This window comes from Microcaecilia unicolor, chromosome 1 (assembly GCF_901765095.1).
Source record: "Microcaecilia unicolor chromosome 1, aMicUni1.1, whole genome shotgun sequence".
Taxonomy (NCBI): Eukaryota; Metazoa; Chordata; class Amphibia; order Gymnophiona; family Siphonopidae; genus Microcaecilia; species Microcaecilia unicolor.
Window position 1 is genome coordinate 42,021,644 of NC_044031.1, and position 22,458 is coordinate 42,044,101.

General features: G+C 47.2%; 1 protein-coding gene across 6 annotated transcripts in view; it reads right to left on the reverse strand.

Annotated features, from left to right (window-relative positions):
* The window catches only part of LOC115465711, a 61,845-nt gene extending 47,940 nt beyond the window's left edge, over window positions 1-13,905 (reverse strand). For 2 of the 6 annotated variants that reach the window (XM_030196433.1, XM_030196391.1), the window contains exon 1: window positions 13,829-13,905. The gene's annotated coding sequence lies outside the window, so the exon portion shown is untranslated. The other 4 variants (XM_030196400.1, XM_030196408.1, XM_030196426.1 and 1 more) reach the window with 4 other exon arrangements.
* Window positions 13,906-22,458: the final 8,553 nt, after the last annotated feature.

Sequence of the window (22,458 nt, forward strand, 5' to 3'; positions counted from 1 at the left end):
AGGCCCTTGCGGTGACCAGCAAACAGCAGAAAGAGGCGGTCCGAGCGACGAAAGTCCTCCGTAACCGCAAGATACCGTTTAAGTACTCTCCTAACATCCAGAGTATGCAACTTTCGCTGCTCCTGCGTTCCAGATGAGGATCCCAGAATAGGAAGAAAAACCGACTGGGACATATGAAACCGAGATAGTACCTTGGGCAAAAAGGAAGGAACCGGCCGAAGGACCACTCGCTCTTTAGAAAATTCCAGAAATGGAGATCTACAGGAAAAAGCTTGCAACTCTGAGACTCTTCTAGCTGACGCGATAGCCACCAAAAACACCGTCTTAAGCGTTAAATCCTTCAGAGAACATGCTTGTAAAGGCTCAAAAGGAGGCTTTGTCAGCGACGAAAGCACCAGATTAAGGTCCCAAGATGGAAAAACCGATCTGACCGGAGGACGAAGAAGGCTGACCCCCTTCAAAAAACGAGCCACCTCGGGAAGACTAGCCAAAGACTTACCCCTTATTCTACCTCTGAAACAGGACAGAGCTGCCGCCTGCACCTTCAGCGACGAAAGAGAGAGCCCCTTATCAAAACCTCGCTGTAAAAAGTCTAACATCTGAGGTACTGACGCTCGAAAGGGAACAATGTCAGCTTCTGCACACCAATCCTCAAAGATTCTCCACGTGCGAATATAGTTTAGAGAGGTGGAACGGCGACGAGACTGCAGCATGGTAGAAATCACTGGCGTTGAAAATCCTCGCTTAGTTAAACGAGCTCGTTCAAGAGCCAAGCCGTAAGACAAAATCGAGCTGGATCTGGATGCGAAACTGGTCCTTGAACCAGCAAAGTCTTGTGTGCCGGAAGACGAAGAGGAGACGCCACGGACAGACGCTGGAGATCCGCGTACCAAGGACGCCGAGGCCAGTCCGGTGCCACCAAAATGATCGGCCCCCCGTGGTCTTCGATCTTCTGTAGGAGACGACCTATTAGTGGCCATGGAGGAAACGCGTAAAGAAGGCCAGAGGGCCACTGCTGCAAGAGGGCGTCTACCCCTGCCGCCCTCACATCTTTTCGGCGACTGAAGAAGCGAGGAACTTTGGAGTTGAGCCTGGAGGCGAAGAGATCTAGTACTGGAAGACCCCAGCGCTGTACTATCAACTGAAACGCCCGATCGCTCAGAGCCCATTCCCCGGGATCGAGAGTGTGACGACTGAGGAAGTCTGCTTGCACGTTGTCCACTCCTGCCACATGCGAGGCTGAGATGGCCATGAGGTGAATCTCCGCCCACGCCAGAAGACTCTCCGCTTCCCGACACAGGAGACGGCACCTCGTACCTCCCTGGCGGTTGATGTAGGCTACTGCCGAGGCGTTGTCCGAGAGAACTCGCACAGCTGTGCCCTCCAGAAGAGAACCGAAGTGGAGCAGAGCTAACCGAATCGCCCTGGTCTCCAGAAAGTTGATGGATTGACCTGCTTCCAGCGGCGACCAGAGGCCCTGGGCCCACTTGTCCAGGCAATGAGCCCCCCAGCCCCGGAGACTGGCATCTGTTGTTAGAGGTATCCACCGCGGAGGCTCCAACGGCATCCCCACAGTGAGATTCTGCATCCGTAGCCACCAAAACAGAGAGATTCGCTCCCGGAGCCGCAAAGGCAGTCTCATCAGAAGGGAATCTGTTTGAGCAGACCACCGGGCCAGGAGAGACCACTGAAGAGATCTCATGTGAGCTCTGGCCCAGGGAACTACTTCTATCGAGGCAGCCATGGAACCGAGAACCTGAAGATAGTCTCGAGCACAAGGTACTTTCAGATGCATCAAATTCAGAATTTGAGACCGGAGCTTTAGGATTCTGCCCTGCGGAAGAAAAACTCGACCCCTCGCAGTATCAAAGGTGACCCCCAAATACTCTAGAGACTGAGAGGGAACCAAACGGCTCTTGGCTATGTTCACCACCCAACCTAGGGACTGCAGGAACGTTACTACTCGCTCCGTGACCTGACAACTTTCTTGATAAGACTTTGCCCGTATCAACCAGTCGTCCAGGTAGGGATGAACCAAAATCCCTTCCTTCCTGAGAGCCGCTGCAACCACGACCATCACTTTGGTAAATGTGCGCGGCGCCGTCGCCAGGCCGAAAGGCAGAGCGCGAAACTGATAATGCCGGCCTAGAATTGCAAAACGCAAAAACTTGTGGTGAGCAGGACGAATGGGAATATGCAAATAGGCCTCCGTCAGGTCCAAGGCTGTTAAATACTCTCCCTTGCGCACTGCTACTATGACTGACCGAAGGGTCTCCATACGGAAACTGGTGACCTTGAGAGCGCGATTGACAGCTTTGAGGTCGAGAATAGGACGATGGGAGTCCTCCTTTTTGGGCACCACAAAGTAAATGGAATACCGACCTCGCTTGTACTCGGCAGGAGGAACTGGATAAATCGCCTGAAGATCTAAGAGCCTCTGTAGAGTCTCCCGAACCGCACGCGCTTTGAGGGGAGAGCGACAGGGAGACTCCAGAAAGGCGTCTGAAATAGGCCTTGCAAATTCTAAGGCATATCCGTCTCGAACCACCTCCAAGACCCACTGATCTGATGTAATGTGGGCCCACCTCTGATAAAACTGAGAAAGCCGAGCTCCGACAGGTACCAGAGAAGGGGCCCTCGCACCTTCATTGGGAAGTACGCGCAGGGGAGCGAAAATTGCCGCTTGAGAATCTGCCTCCTCTGTGGTAACCTCGAAAGGACTGGTTCCTGGTAAAGAAACGCGATCTCTGAGGCTGAGAAGCTTTATCAGGCTGAAATCTACGGAAAGACCTTAGCCTACCACGTCCAAACAAGGCACCCCGACTGGACAGGCGAGGCCGATCTTCAGGGAGACGAGGCACCTTAGAGTCTCCTAGGGAGTGAACCAATTTGTCCAAATCCTCTCCAAACAAAAATGAACCCCTAAAGGGAAATTTACTTAACTTAGACTTGGAGGCCGCATCTGCCGACCAACCTTTCAACCAAAGAGAGCGGCGAGCTGCAACTCCCAGGGCCAAAGATTTAGAAGATGCCCTCAACAGGTCATACAGAGCATCGGCTAGAAAAGCATAGCCCGTTTCAATCTTTGCCACCTCGACATCTATAGCTGCGAGATCATCCGAAGATCTATCCAGGACTCTCTCGGCCCAACGAAAACAGGCCCTGGCCACTAAAGATCCGCAAATGGCCGCCTGCACTGCCAAAGAGGAAACCTCAAAATTATGCTTCAAAAGAGAGTCCAAACGCCTGTCTTGCGTATCTTTAAGCGCCGTTCCTCCATCTACTGGGACTGTGTTGCGTTTAGTAACCGCAGAGACCACAGCATCAACCACTGGGAGCTTAAGAAGTGCTTTATCAGCTTCGGGCACCGGATATAGACGAGACATAGATCTAGTAGGCCGAAAAGCAGCATCCGGGACCTCCCACTGCGCTTTAATGACATACCAAATGTCCTCATGCATAGGAAAGGTCTTGCTGGAAGCCCTAGAGCCCTTAACCAACAAATCAACCTTTCGGACTTGTGAAGCTGGAGGCTGATCATCAAAATTTAAAGTAGTAGCCACCATAGCAATAAGATCCTGTAAATCTTCCTTATGAAACACTCTAGCCACCGAGGGATCTTCCCCCTGGCCCAAAGGAACAGTGTCAGGATCTAAAGAGGAAGGATCCTCCCAAGCCAGCTCATTAAGTGCCGGTCCTAAGTCTTCCTCTTCCTCCAAAAAGGGCATGTCTGAACTATGCTCTGGTACCAGATCTGAAGGAAACTCACATGTCCTAGGCTTAGCTGCAGTAGGAACCGAACTGCCCATAGCCCCTGACAGCCCCGCTGTAGCCCCTGCCAGCCCCGCTGCTGAACCCTCTCGCTGCATCAGGAAGGCCTGGTACATCTGAATAACAAACTCAGGGGGAAAACCTCCTCCCTGAGTGGCTGTCGAATGTACCAGGACCTCCGTATTTAAATCTCCCAAAATCGCGGAGTTTAAAGGGCCAGACGCGGCACCCGACGTTGAAGGAGCAGGAGACAAAATGGCCGCCGTTCGCGCCACTTTCGCTGCGGGCGCTTCAAGAAGCCAGAGGCCTCCGAACTAGGAGCGAGGGAGCGCGACGGCGAAATCGGAACCCCCGACGGAACCGAAGACAAAGTCGGCGGAGGAAGAGAAACGGCGGGCATGTCAAGCGCTGTACAAAATTTACAGGCGCCGGAGGCATTAACCCCCCGACGCTGACAGACTGCACATCTTTTCAACTTTTCCGCCATCGCGGAAACAAGCGAGCACTCGCGAGAAAGCGGCAACGCGGTTCGCGCCTTTTTAAACAGCCTATTTAGCAGCTAAAAGAACCCCGAGGGCTGACAGGAGCAATAAAAGGGTACTGGCTTGCCTTCGTTCGCTTCCCCTATCTTGTAGCTCTTTTTCTTTTTTTTTTTTTAAACAGGTGCTGAAAACCCCACACAAAGTTGAAACCAGAGCTGCCTGACAGAGCTGCCTGCTCGTTAAGTCAGCGGGGAACAGATAACTCAGCTGTTCAGTTCTTTTTTTTTTTTTAAATAAAATTCCTGGGCACAGAAGAACCAATAAAGAAAATATCTACAAATACCAAAAAGAGAGACTAATAGGCTCACGTCCTACCTGCTGGGAGACTGAGAAAATACTGAGGCTAGGGTCACAGGACCAGGGCTCTCATTGGCTCTCTAGAGTCAGAGTTTTTTTCTCAGTCTCCACCTGCTGGTAGGCGTGCACAACCCATCAGTCCAATCCTGGGCCGGTCCGGAGGGACGCTAAGGAAACATATTTACTAACACTTAAGATTCAGAACAATTTTTTTTTTGTATTTTATTTATGCATTTTTCAAAATTATACAAAACCAGATTCAAAACACTACATTTCTCCTAGATACAACATCCTATCAGATATATACAGTGTCATTTCTGAATCAATATCAGTAATATGCCATCTGGTATTCCTCTCAGTTCCCCTCCCCCTCTTGCAAATTTCACAGTGGTTGCCCTCCAGGCTGTGTAAGATTCCCAAATCTTCTGGTGCTGAGCCATGTACCCTTTTCTCAGGGCAGTAAGTTTGGACATTAATTGAATGTACTCCAGTTTTTCTAGCACAACGGGAATGTCCAGCAGTCTCAGTTTTTTCCACGCCGCTGCCAATACCAGCTTGCTCGCCACAAATGCCTGCGTGGCAAATTGATGTATATGCCGTGGTATCTTGGGTGGTTGAAGGTGCAGCAAGCAGTACTCCATTTTCAGTTGATATTGTATAGTGGTCACTGAGCAGATGAAGTCTATGATGCTTGCCCAGTATCTCTGTGCATATGCACAGGACCACCAAACATGATACATATCACCATCATCCCCACATTCCCGCCAACAGCTTGCTGAGCTTAATGTAAACATTTTGGCCAAGCGACTGGCGGTGTAATACCAGCTATATAAAATCTTATGTCCATTCTCTACTATCTTGCTGGACACCGACACCCGGAGCAGGGACTTAAAAAATCTGTGCCCATTGTTGAGGGTCATAAGTTATTCCAGGTGCTAGCTCCCATTTTTGTGTGTAATATCCTACTGGGTACTCTCGATCCAGGAGAGCCCTGTAGATTCTAGTGATGCACCCTCGGCCTCCTCCTCCAGTCATCCCCCTCTCCAGTTGTGTTTCTGTTAGCTCAAGTTCCTCTCCTGCTTTTCGTTTAAGAAAGGTTTGCACCCTGTGATAATGAAAGGCCTGTAGCAGGGAAAGGCCATACTCTTGACATAACTCCTGATAAGTGGGCGTCCCAGTTCACATAACCTCCATTTCTTCCCAGTCCTTATACACACTATCATATCTTCCAGGGCCAAACTAAGATAAGTATGTTGGAAGTAAGTGCGCTCTGGAAAGAACTGCTCCCTAATCTTAATCCAAACTGCTAATGGCCATTGTAGGAGGCAGGGGCTTCTTTTAATTAACTCCTTAAGTGTACGTTTGGGCGACCATGGGATCGCTCTAAGTGGATATGGTTCCAGCCAATCTATATCTTCTCTGTATTCTGAAACCAATTTGCTAATAGTATGAGGTGTGCCACACAGTAGTACTCGTAAAATGAGGGGACTCCCATACCTCCTCTGTCTCGAGGTTGGTACATCGTGTCTCGTCTTACCCTGGGTGGTCTTCTCCTCCAGATAAAGGAGAAGACTTTGCCTTGTAAGCCCCAGAAGAAGTTATCTGGTATCTCTATTAGCAGTGCCATGAACGGATATAACAGTTTCAGAAGTTTTATCATCTTAATAGCATTAATTCTGCCCACCCATGATAGTGTCAGTCCTTCCCATCTTTCAATTTCCCGAAATAGTTCACGCACCTTACACGGGAAATTATCTACTATAATAAAACGCACCCTCAACGTTCTGAGGATACTGACGTCACTGCAGGCACTCACACACCAGTTCGTAACTTCATGGTGGTGAAGCCACAACACTCACCATGTCTGCATGCCCCGCCCTTGCGTCACACGTCATGACGTCGAGGGCAGAACACGAAAACAATGCAAATCAACGCACGGGGAGCAGTCCCTACTCCTCCCCTTCCAACAAATCCCAGCCGCAAACGACGACTTGCCCATCACCCCGGCCCCTTTCACCACATCGCCCCGTCCCTTTCAAGGTACCAGCCCACCCCCGGTACCACACTCTTCCCCTCATCACCTTCCCTCCCCCCTGTCACCTCCCATCCCTTTACGCCACTATCCCTGGTGGTCTAGCGGTACCTGTTCGCTCGGGCAGGAACGAAGGAACCCCTGCTTTCCTGCCCGGAGCGCTGCTGCTAGCTGCCCGGCTGCATCGTGTCTGAGTCCGGCTCTCGGCGAATCAAAATGGCCGCTGAGAGTTGAAGCTGCCTCGCGAGACTTCAACTCTCGGCGGCCATTTCGAAACGCCGAGAGCTGGACTCCCACACGATGCAGCAAGGAAGCTACCAGCACCGCTATGGGCAGGAAAGAGGGGGCTCTTTCTTTCCTGCCCCGACCGAACAGGTACCTCTAGACCACCAGGGAGACAAGCGTAAGGGGAGGGGAAGGGAGTCCGGTGCCGGCTAGGACCTGTTTCATCAGCGGCAGAAACGGGTCTTTTTTACTAGTATTCAAATAAGTCCTCTACCCGACGAGGTATATTTATCCCCAGATACCTAATATATTTAGTAGCCCATTTATAAGGGAATTGTCTTCTCAATAAAGTTAGGGCAGAGTTGGGTATGTTTACATCAAGTGCCTTAGATTTGTCAAAGTTGATTTTAAAGCCTGACAGCTCCCCATACTTTTGTATCTCTTCTCCTACCACTGGGAGGGCTGCCTGAGGGTCCTTTAAGGTGAGCAAGATATCGTCTGCAAAGAGAAGTATCTTAATCTCTATATCCCCTCCCCGGAGGCCCCTGATCTCCCGATTCCCTCGGATCCTAGTAGCCAATGGTTCCATCACCAGGGCAAACAGTAAGGGCGACAATGCGCAACCCTGTCTGGTGCCTCTGTGAAGGGGAAATGGGCGCGTCAGTGTCCCGTTAATGCGTACTGCTGCTGACGGGGTCTGGTAAATGAGATGCAGCCAATCTGTAAACCTCCCTTCTATGCCCATCTTTTTGAGCACTGCAAAAAGAAAAGGCCAGCTGACTCTTATCGAAGGCCTTTTCGACGTCTAGAGATAGTATACATAGTGGAGATTTGAGTATATGGGCCCCCTGGATCACCTGTAGTGTTCTCCGGATATTATCAAACGTCTGACGTGTGTGGACAAAACCTGCCTGATCTTCATGTATAAGTTGTGGAAGGTATTTCTGGAGCCGTGTGGCCATAATCTTTGTGAATATTTTATAGTCCACTCCCAATAGTGAGATAGGTCGATATGAGCTGCATAATTGCGGGTCTTTGCCTGGTTTAGGCAAGACCGTAATCGTGGCCATGTTCCATGTAGGTGGCAGGCTCATGTTCCTATCTAGCGAATTAAACACTTGTAGTAGCATTGGAGCGAGCAGCTTTTCATATGTTTTATAGAATTTGGAAGTGAACCTGTCTGGCCCTGGGGCTTTGTCTGGGGATAGTGCTCGAATCGTCCGCTCCACTTCCTCTAGTGTAATGGGTGCTCCTAAGGTCTGCACAGCCTGTTCCGATAACTTCGGGAGGTCTATATCCGCTAAGTATGCCCTTATCTCCTCTTCTCCGCCTCCTCCCTCTGCGCTATATAATTTTTGATAGTATCCTCTGAATGCTGATTCCAGGAACTCAGGCTCTGAATGCACCCCTCCTCCGGCTTCTCTAATTCCCCCTATCATATTCCTGTTGGTATGCTGTGCTAATTTATGAGCCAGTAGCCTGCTCGGTTTATCGCCAAATTCAAAGTGTGTTTGGCGTACTCGTTGTAATATTTCTGCTAATTTGGCTAGTACAAGCTCATGCAACTGAGTACGTAGCTCATACGCCTGTCCCCTGAGTTGTAACGGATTTTGGGCTGTCCCCTCCTGCAACTGCTTCTCTACTTGTGTTAGCTGCAAGCGCAGGTCCTTGTCTTTCGCGCATCTCTCCTTCCAACGCCTAGAGCGTAGGGCTATCAAATGACCTCGGATCACTGCTTTGAACCCCTCCCAGACCATGGTTGGGGAGACTTCCTCATTGTCATTAAATTGGATGTATGCCCGGATATAATGTTCTATCTGTGGTATGTTTGCTGGGTCCGCCAGCAGGGCGTTATCTAAGCGCCACTGTCGCCACATTCCAGGTGGGCCCAACCCCCGGGGAGTGATCCGACCAGGTCCGCGGTAGGATAGAGTGTTCTCCAATTGCTCCTAATAAAGAGGTATCCCCCAACCACATATCGATTCTAGATGCAGACTGATGGACCGTGGAAAAATATGTATAAGCCCTCTGGGTGGGGTTGTCTCTACGCCAGTAGTCATGAAGTTGAACTCATGAAACTGTCTTCTATCACTTTTTGCATAGTTTATTCTGTATTATCTACTTGTGGGTTCAATGTACGATTAAAATCCCCTCCGAGCAATAGGGACCCTTCTATGTGTCTGGTAAGTGTTTGATCTAGTTCTCTAGTGCCAAAACGATCAACAGATACCGCCCCCCTTTATCCTTTATGACTTTTTTGATCTCCCAGGGCTTCCCCCTACTGAAAGCTATAAGGACACCTTTGTTTTTCGTGTTATCAGTACTTGAGGCAAAGTGTATAGTGGGATATGCCTTATGCGTGCAGAGGTGCTCGTGTTTAGTTTTTAAGTGGGTCTCCTGTATCAACCCTATGTCCACCCCATGCCGTTGCAGTTCCTTGAACATCAGCTGTCTTTTCCTGGGTATATTTAGCCCCCTGACATTGAACAAACACTTGATGTCTCCCATTCCTCTTAATATATATGAATCATTCCTTTAGCTTCTCCAGTCGCTTTAATCATTATCCTATATTCAACCTGTGTCCTGTACCATGCTGATCTGGCTCTCCTCCCAAACTCCCCTCCCCCCTCTAAAGTTTAGGCATCCCTTGTGACCCAGTAGATGCCTAATCTCGGAGGAAGGAACAACCTGCCCCAATCCAGTCACCCCACAACATTTCCCAAACTTCCTTGTTTGTCCTGAGCTGGAGAGTAGCTCATCATAAACAACCTCTTAAACAACTCTTACTTAATATCCCATAACTTTACCAACAATAACGTCCTTGTTTCTTCAGGTAATTCGTGCTGCGGATTGTTGGCGCTGTAGTCTTCTAGGTCCCTTTCCCACCCGTTGCCACTTCGGTGGGGGTGGGTGAGAGCCAGGCTTTGGTCCAGAGCCCGTCCCTGGCCGGTCTTCTGGTGTCGCTGTCTCCGGGAAAAGTTCTCATGCTTCCACCAGAGATTTAATTTGGTGCAGCTTTCCAGCTTTATAAAATACTAGAGCAAAGGGATGCCTCCATCTGTATTGGATCTTGAGATCTCTGAGATGTCGCGTGAACGACTTCAATTCCCCTCTCCTTTTCAACGTCGCTGCTGCCAGGCCCTGGTATATTTCAATAGCATATGAGTCCCATTTAAATTCCCGTGTTTGGCGCGCTAGTTTCAGCACTTGTTCTTTTTGTTTGTAACTGGTGAAACTGGCAATAATGTCTTTTGGCTTATTATTGCGGGTTACTCCTAGTGCCCGGTGCGCTCGTTCAATCTGTACTGTCTCAAGCTCCACCGTTTCGCCGTTCGCAAGTCACGCACTATTTTTTGTACCACCCATTCACAGTCCTGGTAATTTGGGGTTTCAGGGAGGCCCCGGAATCTAAGATTGCTGCAGCGCCCCCTATTTTTCAAATCTTCTACTTTATCCAGCAACTGTTGTTGTTCGCTCTGCAGCTCTGCAATATGCTGGTCCAACGAGCCCAGGGCCTCTCCGTGTGCCTCTGTCTCTTCCAGGCGTGCACCCAGACCCCGAATCTCGCCCCGCAAGTCCGCTCCCATCGTCGCCACTTCTGCCCGTAGGGCTTTGAGATCGGAGCTGATGTTCTGTAGCCATTGCTGCAGGCTTGGCTGTTTCTCCTCTGTTGGTTCCGCAGTCGCTTGCTTTTCCAGCAGGCTGTCGTGGGGCTGAGCGCTTCCCGCCTCCGTTGAGCCTTTCGTTTTGCACGCGTCCGCCATCTTGTTTTTAAGCTGCGATGCGGCACCCACGAAGGCAAACCGGGAAAGATCTGCCGCTGTCTGGTGCAGTTGCATAGGTAAGCATCGCGCTGTGCTCAGGGTCCGGCGGGTTGTCTTTTTTAGCTCTCCAGCTGTGTTTAAGATCGCGGTTTTTGTTGTTTTCGTCGTGGGTCAGCCGGAGCTAGCCTTTCAGGCGTCCATCTAGGTTGGTGACGTCACTTCCTCAAGATTCAGAACAATTTAAAAGGCTAATAGCAGTAGGAGTCAGATAGTAGAAAAATAGATTCAGAGTTGATGGTTTGGTGTACTGACTTCACAGACCTATACTGAGGACCAAAGTTGCCCACCCATACATTAGTGCATTATGTAGGGGGTTCTTTTTGCAAGTGCTTATGAACTGTACATTTAGGAACTTATTTTCCAGCTAATTAGGATCTCTGCAGATATTTTTTTTAAACATCAGTGTTTTTACAGCACAGGTACTAATTTTATTTATTTGAAGCATTTATATCCCACATTTTCCCACCAATTTGCAGGCTCAATGTGGCTTACATTATGCCGTAATGGTGAACGCCATTTCCGGGTAGAGAAATACTAATGGTATTACATTAAGGTGCATGCATGGTACAATATAATACAATATGGTATTGCATAGAAGTTCCTGAGTGATAAGAGTAAATTAAAGCATAAGTTAGATAGTCTGTTTTTGGCTACTTTGCTGAATCAAAACACTTGTACAGCTGAGAAGCAGACAAAGAAGAGGCCAAAAGAGTGTGGCGAATCCAAGACAAGCACAGGATGGGGTGAGGGTACTAGGGAAGTGGTGTTTTGTTGTTGTTTTTTTTTGCATCAAAGGGTGTGTTAGACAAAAACCTAAAATCAGAAGCTCTAATCACATATTATGGATCCCCATTACAGTCCCTCTCCTCTAGAGCAGTGGTTCCAAAATGTGTCCTGGTAGCCCTACAGCCATCTCCCCCCCCCCCCCCCCAAAAAAAATATTGGGTTGGGGGGGGGAGTTAAGCACACATGTAGTTTGCCTCTACATTAATCCATTTTGGAGCCAAAATATGCAAATTAACCTTGTGTATATTTACAGTGCATATGCTTCAAAATCAAATTAGTTATGGGGTACACAAGAGGAATGGGTTTAGGCAGCCCTGGTCTAGTACAGGAATATGTTTGTATCAAGTCTCACAGAACATGCATACCGATTGTGGGAAATTGTGGGGGCCATCCTTTGAATTGTTTCAAATCTGTGTGTGTCTGCAATCAATCATTCTTCCAGGCACATGGACTCCAGAACTGGCCAAAATACAATCAATGAGGACTACAGCAGCTCTGGAAAAGCTCTCACCTAACTATAATTTAAAAGAACAAGATACACGTGCTTCCTAGGCGAATGTCACTAAAAACTACCTAACGATCCAACTTAAATGCTCAAACTCCGCAACACATCAAAACCAAAGTACGTAACGGCGTAACACAACCCTCGCGCTTTATGATACCCTACCGAGACTGTTCCACGAGAACCTATCTTACCACACCACCATTTTGTATCTGTTCACACCGGAGTACTATTTAAGCCTCACTGAGCCTGCAAATAGGTGGGAAAATGTAGGATACAAATGCAACAAATAAATAAATTCCAGCATCACAGTAAAATGTAGAGACTTATAAGAGGAGCGGACAGGGGTGTGCTGGTAAATTTTTAACAACAGGCTCTTTCTCCGGCGTAGCCAGCTCTGCAGTTGGAAGGGCCAGGGGTGGAGCAACACTTGCCTCTCTCTCCTCCCTCCCTCCGTGCGGGCACGCTAGGCATACCTTTGCTGGCAGCCACCACTCCCAATGTCTTGCTCTGAGCAGCATGGTGGAACTTCTCTCACATGCTCGAGAAGTCTCAGCCTGCTGCCCTGAGCTGGAAACAAGGAGCGGGGAGCAGCAGTAGTCTATTTACTTGGCTGGCAGGGCTCAGCATCCCCACCAGCAAAGTAAAAGAGAATTCAGCAGGGGGCCCAAGCCCACATTTTGGGAGCCAGTTGTTAAAGTAGCCATAGAGGGCCTTACTTTAACAACCGGCTCCCAAAATTCTTAAAAACTTAACAACCGGCTCTTGCGAGCCTGTGAGAGCCTGCTCCAGCACACCACTGGGAGCGGAGGACGGAGCACCCACTCAACACACAGGCCAAGGCCTAGGATAAAAGTCAACCCCCCCCCCACCCCACCCCCGACAAAGGAGGGGAATAATTTCTCCAGGCAGACATGAAAAATAAATCATGGGTAGTAGTAGTGTGCCTCACTGCACTCCCAACCTCAAAGAAGATGAAAATGCAATGCCAACTCACTCCTGCCTCCAAAGATACCAAGTCACGTATTCGACTGTACTCACACTCCAAACACCCCTCCTCAGGGGCCGATCTCGTCACACACATTCGGGACTCGGCCTCCCCCTCTGCATGATCTGCCATCTCTCCCTCTATCCGCGTCCACAATACAGCACCTCTCCCTCCCCGAAGAAACTCATACCTGAGGTCACCCACTACCAATCCCACAGCTTTCCTCCTCCGGCGCCCAGGCCCCTACCATAGCCTACTTACTACACACATCTTCTTCTCTCTCCCTCTACATCCCGCCTGCTGCCGCCTTGCCGGAAACAGGAAGTTGCGTCAGCGCAGCAGCATGTCCGAAATACCGCTGGACGTATTAATATGGATTGACTTAAATAAAATGGAAACAACACGTGGAGGAAGGAGTATCTTATTGTACAATATTTTCGAGTATACGGCTCATAGTGTGGCAGCGCTTGAAACTCATCAAAACGGCGTGCTGATGCGACTGTATTCACAAGATCACTTTTCCCATGCGATATATCCAGCGCGGCTGCACTCGCTTTCAAAGATAAGTCGCACGCATTCGCCTGTGTACTCTCGCACGCCAACCCCCCCCCCCCCCCACCTCCTCACGCGCATTCAGGGAACGGGGGGGGGGGGGGGGTGGCCGGTTTCCCCTCCGCGTGATCTGCCATCTTTCCCTCTTATCTTCCACAGTCTCTCCTCCTTGGGTCCGCGCGGTATAGCACCTCTCCCTCACCACCCCACCCCCACCCGATCAAACTCATACCTGAGGGTCGCCCTCTAACACTCTCCCACAGCTTTCCTTCTCCGGTGCCCCGTCCCCTACGATACACTACTACCTACATCATCACACAACTTCTCCAGTCTCCATCCTCCCGCCTTGCCGGAAACAGGAAGTTACGTCAGAAGCGAGCGCAGCATGTCCCACAATATTGGCAGCATTATGGATTGATTTAAATAAAATAGAGTCAACACCTTGGGAAGAAATTGTGGGTGTGGTCGAAGGTGTATTTTATTATAGTATACGGCTCATAGTGTACCAGCGCTTGAAACTCATCAATACGGCGTGCTGATGTGATTGTAATCAAAAAGAGGGTTTTTTTTTCCACGTGATATATTCAGCGCAGCCGCACTCGCTTTCTGCCGGGTGGGTCTGATACAGCAAAGCTTATTACTAACGAGATTTCGCCATGATGGACGAGATCTTACGGCCATACAGGTATCATTTTCTTTTGTTTTATTTCTATTGATAACCTTTAAAAGTGGGCTAACACGGCTACCACACCTCTCTACATAAACGGAAGGAATGACCTGTGCCACTTTTTTGTCCCTTCACGAGTTTATTATTTTACCACGGCATTTTACCTCTTGCACTATGCCCTGCATGCCACCAAGGACTGGATCCAAAATAGCTCCCCGTCTTGTCAGTTCCTGGACCAGTTGCTCCAAGAATCAGTTGTTTATTACTTCTAGGAATTTTATCTCCCTGGCATTCCCTGATATAACATTTATCCATTCAATATTGGGGTAGTTGAAACAAAAAATAATCCAACAATTCTACCCTTTACTCAACGTGTTTGAGGGTCACAATGGCTGGCAATAATGAAAAAAGTTGAGAAAAAAAGAAGACTTCTCAGAAATATCGGAACGTCCTCGTTCTTAAAGGACACGCCTTTTGTATAATGAGGAAACCTCTTCAATCATGCGTCTTCAAAAAAAACTCCACTATCACATCTTCACAAAAAACAAAGCCATTGTACCCTAACAAACATTTGTATGGAGACTTAATTCAAATTTGACAAAAACTCAAAGAGAGTACTTAGCTTGGATGATGAAATCTTCATAATTTTAATAATGTCTAGCCTTGTACAGGCATTCTTTTGATAGGGGAACCCTGTTTCGTTAAATTATAGCTGCTTCAGGGGAACTCTCTTCACTCAAACACCTCCAAGCCACTCATGTCTCATCGTCTCCGTATCACCCTGGTAGTACTCCGTTCTACCCGAAAGGGCGTGGACCGGGTCCCATTGATCAGTACCTGTGCAGTAGTATTCTTATAGAGAGTCTGCACCACCGCCAGGAACCACCCTCCCATCCCTTACGAGAAAAACTACACAGGCTCCCACTTAAAGAACGCATCACGTTCAAAATATGCTCCTTAGTCCACAAAATCATTCACGAAGATGCACCAGCTTACATGTCAGACCTAATAGACTTACCACCCAGAAATGCCAAAAGATCATTCCGCACATTCCTTAATATGCACTTCCCTAACTACAAAGGTGTAAAATACAAACTAATGCACGCGTCAAACTTCACCTATTTGAGCACACAATTATGGAACGCATTGCCGCGAAATTTAAAAACGATTTACGAACTAACGAACTTCCGCAAACTGTTGAAGACCCATCTCTTTAACAAGGCATACCACAAAGTTCAACCAATGTGAACACACACAAATCCTCCACATATATTCAGAACTGTTTTACAATATCTGCCTGTTATACTTATTATCTTGTTTTATCATTATCACGTTGCCCAAGATCCTGCTGTAACACTAAATGTCTATTTTCTATGTTTAAATAATTTTTATTCAAAAGCATTCACTTAATATAACTAATTATCTCAACATTCTGTGTTCTACCAAATAGGCATTTATTTTTCACCGTCCCCTCCCCCTGCCCTAGTCTCCTCCCTCCCTTAACACCCTTATACCCTCCTCATCCCCTCTCTACTCCAGTCATAGCATATCACCCTCCATTTTGCAAAGTAATGTACTCAGAAATTCAGTAAGTAACTTCTTGCTGTCGGAGTCACTGTATTCCAGAGTGGACTCCAGCGCTGCTGAAATGCTTCGCCTACTTTTGAGTCAAGGTCTTTTATGGCCATTTGCTCCATGCGCAACAAGAGTATCGTACGTGTTCGCCACTGTTGCCATGTAGGGGATTGGTATGACATCCACTCAGTCAGTATCGTCTGCTTGCCAACTAATATTGCTCTGAGTACGAATGCTTTATAACCTCGTTTAGGCACCTTCCCCAATTTTGGCTGACCAAAGAGCATGGAAACTTCATAGTGCCATGGTTGTCCCCATATATTAACCACATTGGCTATAATCTTTTTCCAAAATTTCTGAATGTCCGCACAATGCCAAAACATGTGACCCACTGTTGCACTGAGAGCACCACATTTTACGCATTCACCCCAGGGCGAGAGTCCCATGTGGAATGCTCTCTTTGATGGAATATGCATAAGTACATACATAAGTACATAAGTAATGCCATACTGGGAAAAGACCAAGGTTCCATCGAGCCCAGCATCCTGTCCACGACAGCGGCCAATCCAGGCCAAGGGCACCTGGCAAGCTTCCCAAACGTACAAACATTCTATTCATGTTATTCCTGGAATTGTGGATTTTTCTCAAGTCCATTTAGTAGCGGTTTATGGACTTGTCCTTTAGGAAACTGTCCAACCCCTTTTTAAACTCTGCTAAGCTAACCGCCTTCACCACTTTCTCCGGCAACGAATTCCAGTTTAATTAAACGTTGGGTGAAGAAAAATTTTCTCCAATTTATTTTAAATTTACTACACTGTAGTTTCATCGCATGCCGCCTAGTCCTAGTATTTTTGGAAAGCGTGAACAGACGCTTCACATCCACCTGTTCCACTCCACTCATTATTTTATATACCTCTATCATGTCTCCCCTCAGCCGTCTCTTCTCCAAGCTGAATAGCCCTAGCCTCCTTAGTCTTTCTTCATAGGGAAGTCGTCCCATCCCCGCTATCATTTTAGTCGCCCTTCGCTGCACCTTTTCCAATTCTACTATATCTTTCTTGAGATGCGGCGACCAGAATTGAACACAATACTCAAGGTGCGGTCGCACCATGGAGCGATACAACGGCATTATAACATCCTCAAACCTGTTTTCCATACCTTTCCTAATAATACCCAACATTCTATTCGCTTTCCTAGCCGCAGCAGCACACTGAGCAGAAGGTTTCAGCGTATTATCGACGACGACACCCAGATCCCTTTCTTGGTCCATAACTCCTAACGTGGAACCTTGCATGACATAGCTATAATTCGGGTTCTTTTTTCCCACATGCATCACCTTGCACTTGCTCACATTAAACGTCATCTGCCATTTAGCCGCCCAGTCTCGTAGGGTCCTCTTGTAATTTTTCACAATCCTGTCACGATTTAACAACTTTGAATAACTTTGTGTCATCAGCAAATTTAATTACCTCGCTAGTTACTCCCATCTCTAAATCATTTATAAATATATTAAAAAGCAGCGGTCCTAGCACAGACCCCTGAGGAACCCCACTAACTACCCTTCTCCATTGTGAATACTGCCCATTTAATCCCACTCTCTGTTTCCTATCCTTCAACCAGTTTTTAATCCACAATAGGACATTTCCTCCTATCCCATGACCCTCCAATTTCCTCTGTAGCCTTTCATGAGGTACCTTGTCAAACGCCTTTTGAAAATCCAGATACACAATATCAACCGGTTCCCCTTTGTCCACATCTTTGTTTACTCCTTCAAAGAATTAAAGTAAATTGGTCAGGCAAGATTTCCCCACACAAAAGCTGTGCTGACTTGGTCTCAGTAATCCATGTCCTCGGATGTGCTTTGTAATTTTTTTTTTTATTAATAGCCTCTACCATGCAGATGGAGGGCCATCTTATATTGCAACTCCCAGTGTACAGCAGAGTCTGTAACTTTTCTTATCTGCAGGATGTGAGTTTGCAGCTGTTGTGCTGTGATTGTAATTTGTAAATCCTTGGTCCAGGCCTGCGCTAGTCCCTGATAGTCCAACTCCAGAGTCGTGTCTCATATATGTCTATGGTGGTATGCCATGGGCACTTTCTGCTGTGACTCCAAGGAATAGTCGGAGAATAGTTCTTCCTGCACGTCCTCTGTCAGTGACGTCCACGGTAGCGTTGATATGTAATGTCTTAGCTGTCCATAAAAAAAATTATCGCTTGCTGGCAAACCGTATTCTTTTTGTAAGTCACCGAATGGTCTAATGTGACCTTCTCTGTTCACCACTTGAAGAAGATATACAATACCCTTGGCTTTCCATCTCCGAAATACAGAATACATTTGTCCAGGTACAAAGGTACAGTTATCACATATAGATAAATATGGTGTTGTTCTAGGTGAGAAACGATGCAAGCGGCGTACCCATCCCCAGACTGCCTTAGCAGTTGTCAGTATCCCAGAGGCTCTCAGAGGATATGGCATGGGCACTCCCACACTGTGCAAATAATTACTGAAATGTATCCCTTGTGTTAAACCCAACTCCAGGGACGTGTTCGTATAGTCACTTGTATGCCTGAACCAATCATTTATATGTGTCATGCCACTAGCGACACTCAGGAATCTTATATTTAATAATCCCAATCCCCCATATTCCACCGGTATACCTAAAAGAGGGATGGGGAGGCAGGCTCTTTTCCCTTTCCAGAAAAATTGTTGTAAATGGTGATGCAATAATCGCTCATCCCCTCTTTTCAAATACAGCGGTACTGTTTGAAAAATGTATGTCCATCTCGGGGCAATAACCATATTGAATAACGCAATCCTACCTAATAGGGATACCGGAAGTGTGTTGCAGGCCCGTAAAGTCTGTTTAGTCTCGTGTAGTAGCTTATATATGTTAAGCTCATAGAGCTGAGAAAGGTCTGCCGGTATGCGTACTCCTAAGTACTTGATGGAAGTCATTTCCCAGGCAAGGGGAAATTTATCTTTCCAGCCCTGGTGTGTACCTTTTACTATTTTGAGGGCTACTGATTTAGTTAAGTTTAATTTAAACCCTGAAATCCTACCAAAGTTTTTTATTTCCTGTAATAAAAACTCCATCGACCTGGGGGGGGTCTGTCACCGTCAGTAACAGATCATCGGCAAAGGCCAGTACTTTTATGGTCTGGCCAGCCACTGGTACACCTGAAATTTTTCCCTGGCTCTTCAGTGTACGTGAGTGGTTCTAATGACATCACGAACAGTGCCGGTGAGAGAGGGCAGCCTTGTCTGGTGCCCCTCATTACGCCAAATTCAGGTTCTTTTATCCCATTAACAAGTACACTGGCTCCTGGTTTACAGTAAAGAGATCTAACTGCCTGCGTGAACCTCCCTTCAATCCCCATCGCTTTCATAGTCTGGAATAGGTATTCCCAACCCACTCTATCGAACGCCTTGTCGGCGTCTACACTCACCACTACTGAGGGAACGTCTCTTTCTTGATAAGACGCCATGGCCAACAGTAGGCGGCGGACATTATGTGTTGCTTGTCTATTTCTAATAAAGTCTACCTGTTACGGGCTAATCAGTTTAGGTAGACACTGTGCCAGTCTTTCTGCAAGCATTCCTGCCAATAATTTGGTGTCAACGTTTAATAAAGATATGGGACGAAAGTCCTCTGCTTTATTCAATGATTTCCCCGGTTTGGGTATTAACGTAATTAAAGCTGAGTTGGCATATTTTGGAAATGCCCCTGCAGCTATTACTTCTTCATAGTATTCCAACAATACTATTTGCGCCTCTAGGGGCAGGGTCTTATAGAATTCCCCTGTATAACCATCAGGGCCCGGCGCTGATCGATACTTTAGTTTTTTAATTGCCTGTTGTAGTTCCTTTAGGGTCAATGGGGCGTGTTGCGAGGTCTTCTTGAGTTAATGTTGCTAGACCCGTTTGTGTTAAATATTCCTGCACCAATTTCTCGTTTGGCGGCGGCCCAGCCGAATACAGCTCAGCAAAATGTTGAGTGAAAATTTGTCTGATTTCCTTTTGCGCTACAGTTAATTTACCTCGCCCATCCTGCAGCGCTGCCACCACCCGAGGACCACCCCAGTTCTTTATGACTTTAACAAGTAGGCGCCCCCCCGCCTTATTCCCAAAGCGGTGTAATTTATATTTTTAATATAGCGAGGATCTAAGCTCATTTTCATGGAGCAGGGTATTGAGAGTGATTTGTAAAGTCTTCATTTGCTCTAGTGTGGTTTGGGAGGGCCTGCGGATATGGGCACGTTTAGCTCTAGCTATTTGCTTTTCCAACTGCAATATAGTTGCCGCTCGGCATTTCTTTCTCAGATTACAGTAAGCAATGATGTCCCCTCTAAGAACCGCTTTCAAAGCAGACCAGAACAAAGCTGGGTCTGTTTGCACATGTTCCTTATTGTGAAGTGCATATTCTCCCCATTTTGTCACCAGATACTCTTGGAATTGAGGGTCTTTGTCTAGACATTGTTTTAACATTGTTTTAACTCTAACCCTCATAATGTAACCATAATCATGTAATAATTTATTGTACTTCCATTGTTACAATGTACTGTAAGCCACACTGAGCCCGCAAATAGGTGGGAAAATGTGGGATACAAAAGCAATAAAATAAATAAAAATAGATATGCTGGATATCTCCATCCTGCACCTCCTGCACTGTCTCCCGGCACCTCTAAGTCGATCCACACCAAGGCGTGGTCCGATATCTCCTCCAGTCCTATACAGGCTGCCCGCACTTGATGAAACATGGTCTTTCTAAGAAAATTTAATCTAATCTCGATAGTGTACCATGTGCCCTAGATCTATGCGTATAGTCATGCTCTCCAGGGTGTAACACCCTCCACACATCTACTAAGCCTAGAGTTTCCACAAACATTTGTAACTCCCCTGCCCTCTGCCCTGAATAATGTGTCGATTGAGGATTAGTGGTATCTTCATTTAGATCTAGAACTAAATTGAAGTCCCCAAGTGCTAGGATCCTACTCATTGACTGCTGGAGACACCTGCTCCCCAGGGTGCGGTAGAACTCTTTATCATGCTCATTGGGGCCATACACTCCAACCAGTAAGAATTCAAAGCCCTGTACCCATACTCGCAATATTATGGATCTCCCGTTTCCCTTTCTCTACCACTGTCACCTTACAAGCCAATCCTTTATGGAAGAGTACTGCTACTCCTACTACTACTACTATTACTACTATTTAGCATTTCTATAGCATACTCCTTTTTGTCCCTTGGCGGCGACTGCATAACAGTCGCCTACCCAAGACCATTGTAACTTAGCGTGCTTTATATCATTAAGTCGCGTTTCTTGTAAACAGGCGATGTCCGCTCGATGTCTTTAAGGGCCGTTAGTATTTTACTCCGTTTTATAGGGGACGTTATGCCCCCTACATTCCATGTTATTATTCTGAGTGGCATATCTGTGTTGTCATGTTTAAATCCCTTTTTCCACTAGTTATGGAGTGTTTTGTTACAGGGAGCCCTACAGATATACCGGTAAATGAACCCCCACATGTAACGCTCGTGCCCACTTCCTTTATAGACTCCATATCCAATTCCTAATACTTGTTTCCTGGAGTAGATCCTTCCCCCCCATTATCCCCAATCCCCCATCTCCCCAACCACACATATACCCTTTTCCAGCCATCTAGCCAAGCCAGGCGGATGGATTGGGACCCCAGTGAACATTTGAAGCCCCAAACTCCATAGGTCTTCAAAACATTATACATACTTTAACTAAATAAAACATTCACTATTCGCATTTTGCAGCGCGCCTCACCGGTCCTTAAAATAATCTCAGTTCAAGCAGCATCTAGAATCTTGTTGTCTATCAGGTGTTTCCTTGCGTCCGCCACTGAGGAGAATGAGTTCCATTTGTCCTGCGTGTACACTTTTAGTTGGGCTGGGTATTGTAGACAGAATCGTACATTCTCTTGCACGATTGTCGAATAAGCTTGAAAAATCAAAACATTTTGTTTATTATATTTTAAAGATTCTCGTTTAAGCTTAAAGCCTTGCAAAATTTCAAGTTTGTGGCGATAGTTTAGCAGTTTCGCAAAGGTGCGCCCATTCAATAACAACTAGGCCCATCGTGTCTGTAAGCGCTAATTCCTTGGACAACCAAGATTCCAGCCATGTTTCGAGATTGCGCTCTGGAAGTGCTTCATCCAGTCCAATAATGCGAATATTATTTCTGCGCGCTCTATTTTCGTAATCATCGAGGAGACTGCGTTGATCCGTTAATTGTTGTCACAAAGTTGTAATGTCGGGACCATACCCGCGGGAGTCATCCTCACCCACTGAGACCCTAGTCTCCCAGTCGAATGCCAAAGCCATCTAAGGTTGTTTGATAAGTCTCCAATTTGTTGTTCAATGCTATCCACTTTGGCTCCCAGGCCCTTTCAATCGCCTGTGTTAACTGTAGCAATTGAGTCTCCGTAAATGCGGGCCCTGGCATTGCGGTCTCCTCTGACAACTTACTGTCTCCACTGCCCATTTTGCTCCCTTTTTTCATGGATTTTTGCGCCATAGTTGCGGGCGAAGTTTTAAGAAACGTTTCCATATAATGGAGCCGCGCTGCAACGCTTCGATCTGCACAAAATAGTTTTTTTACGGGGTCGGGGCCTCGGAGTTTCGGATGCAAGCTGCACCTTAGCTCATGACGTCACCGGAAGTCTCCAAATG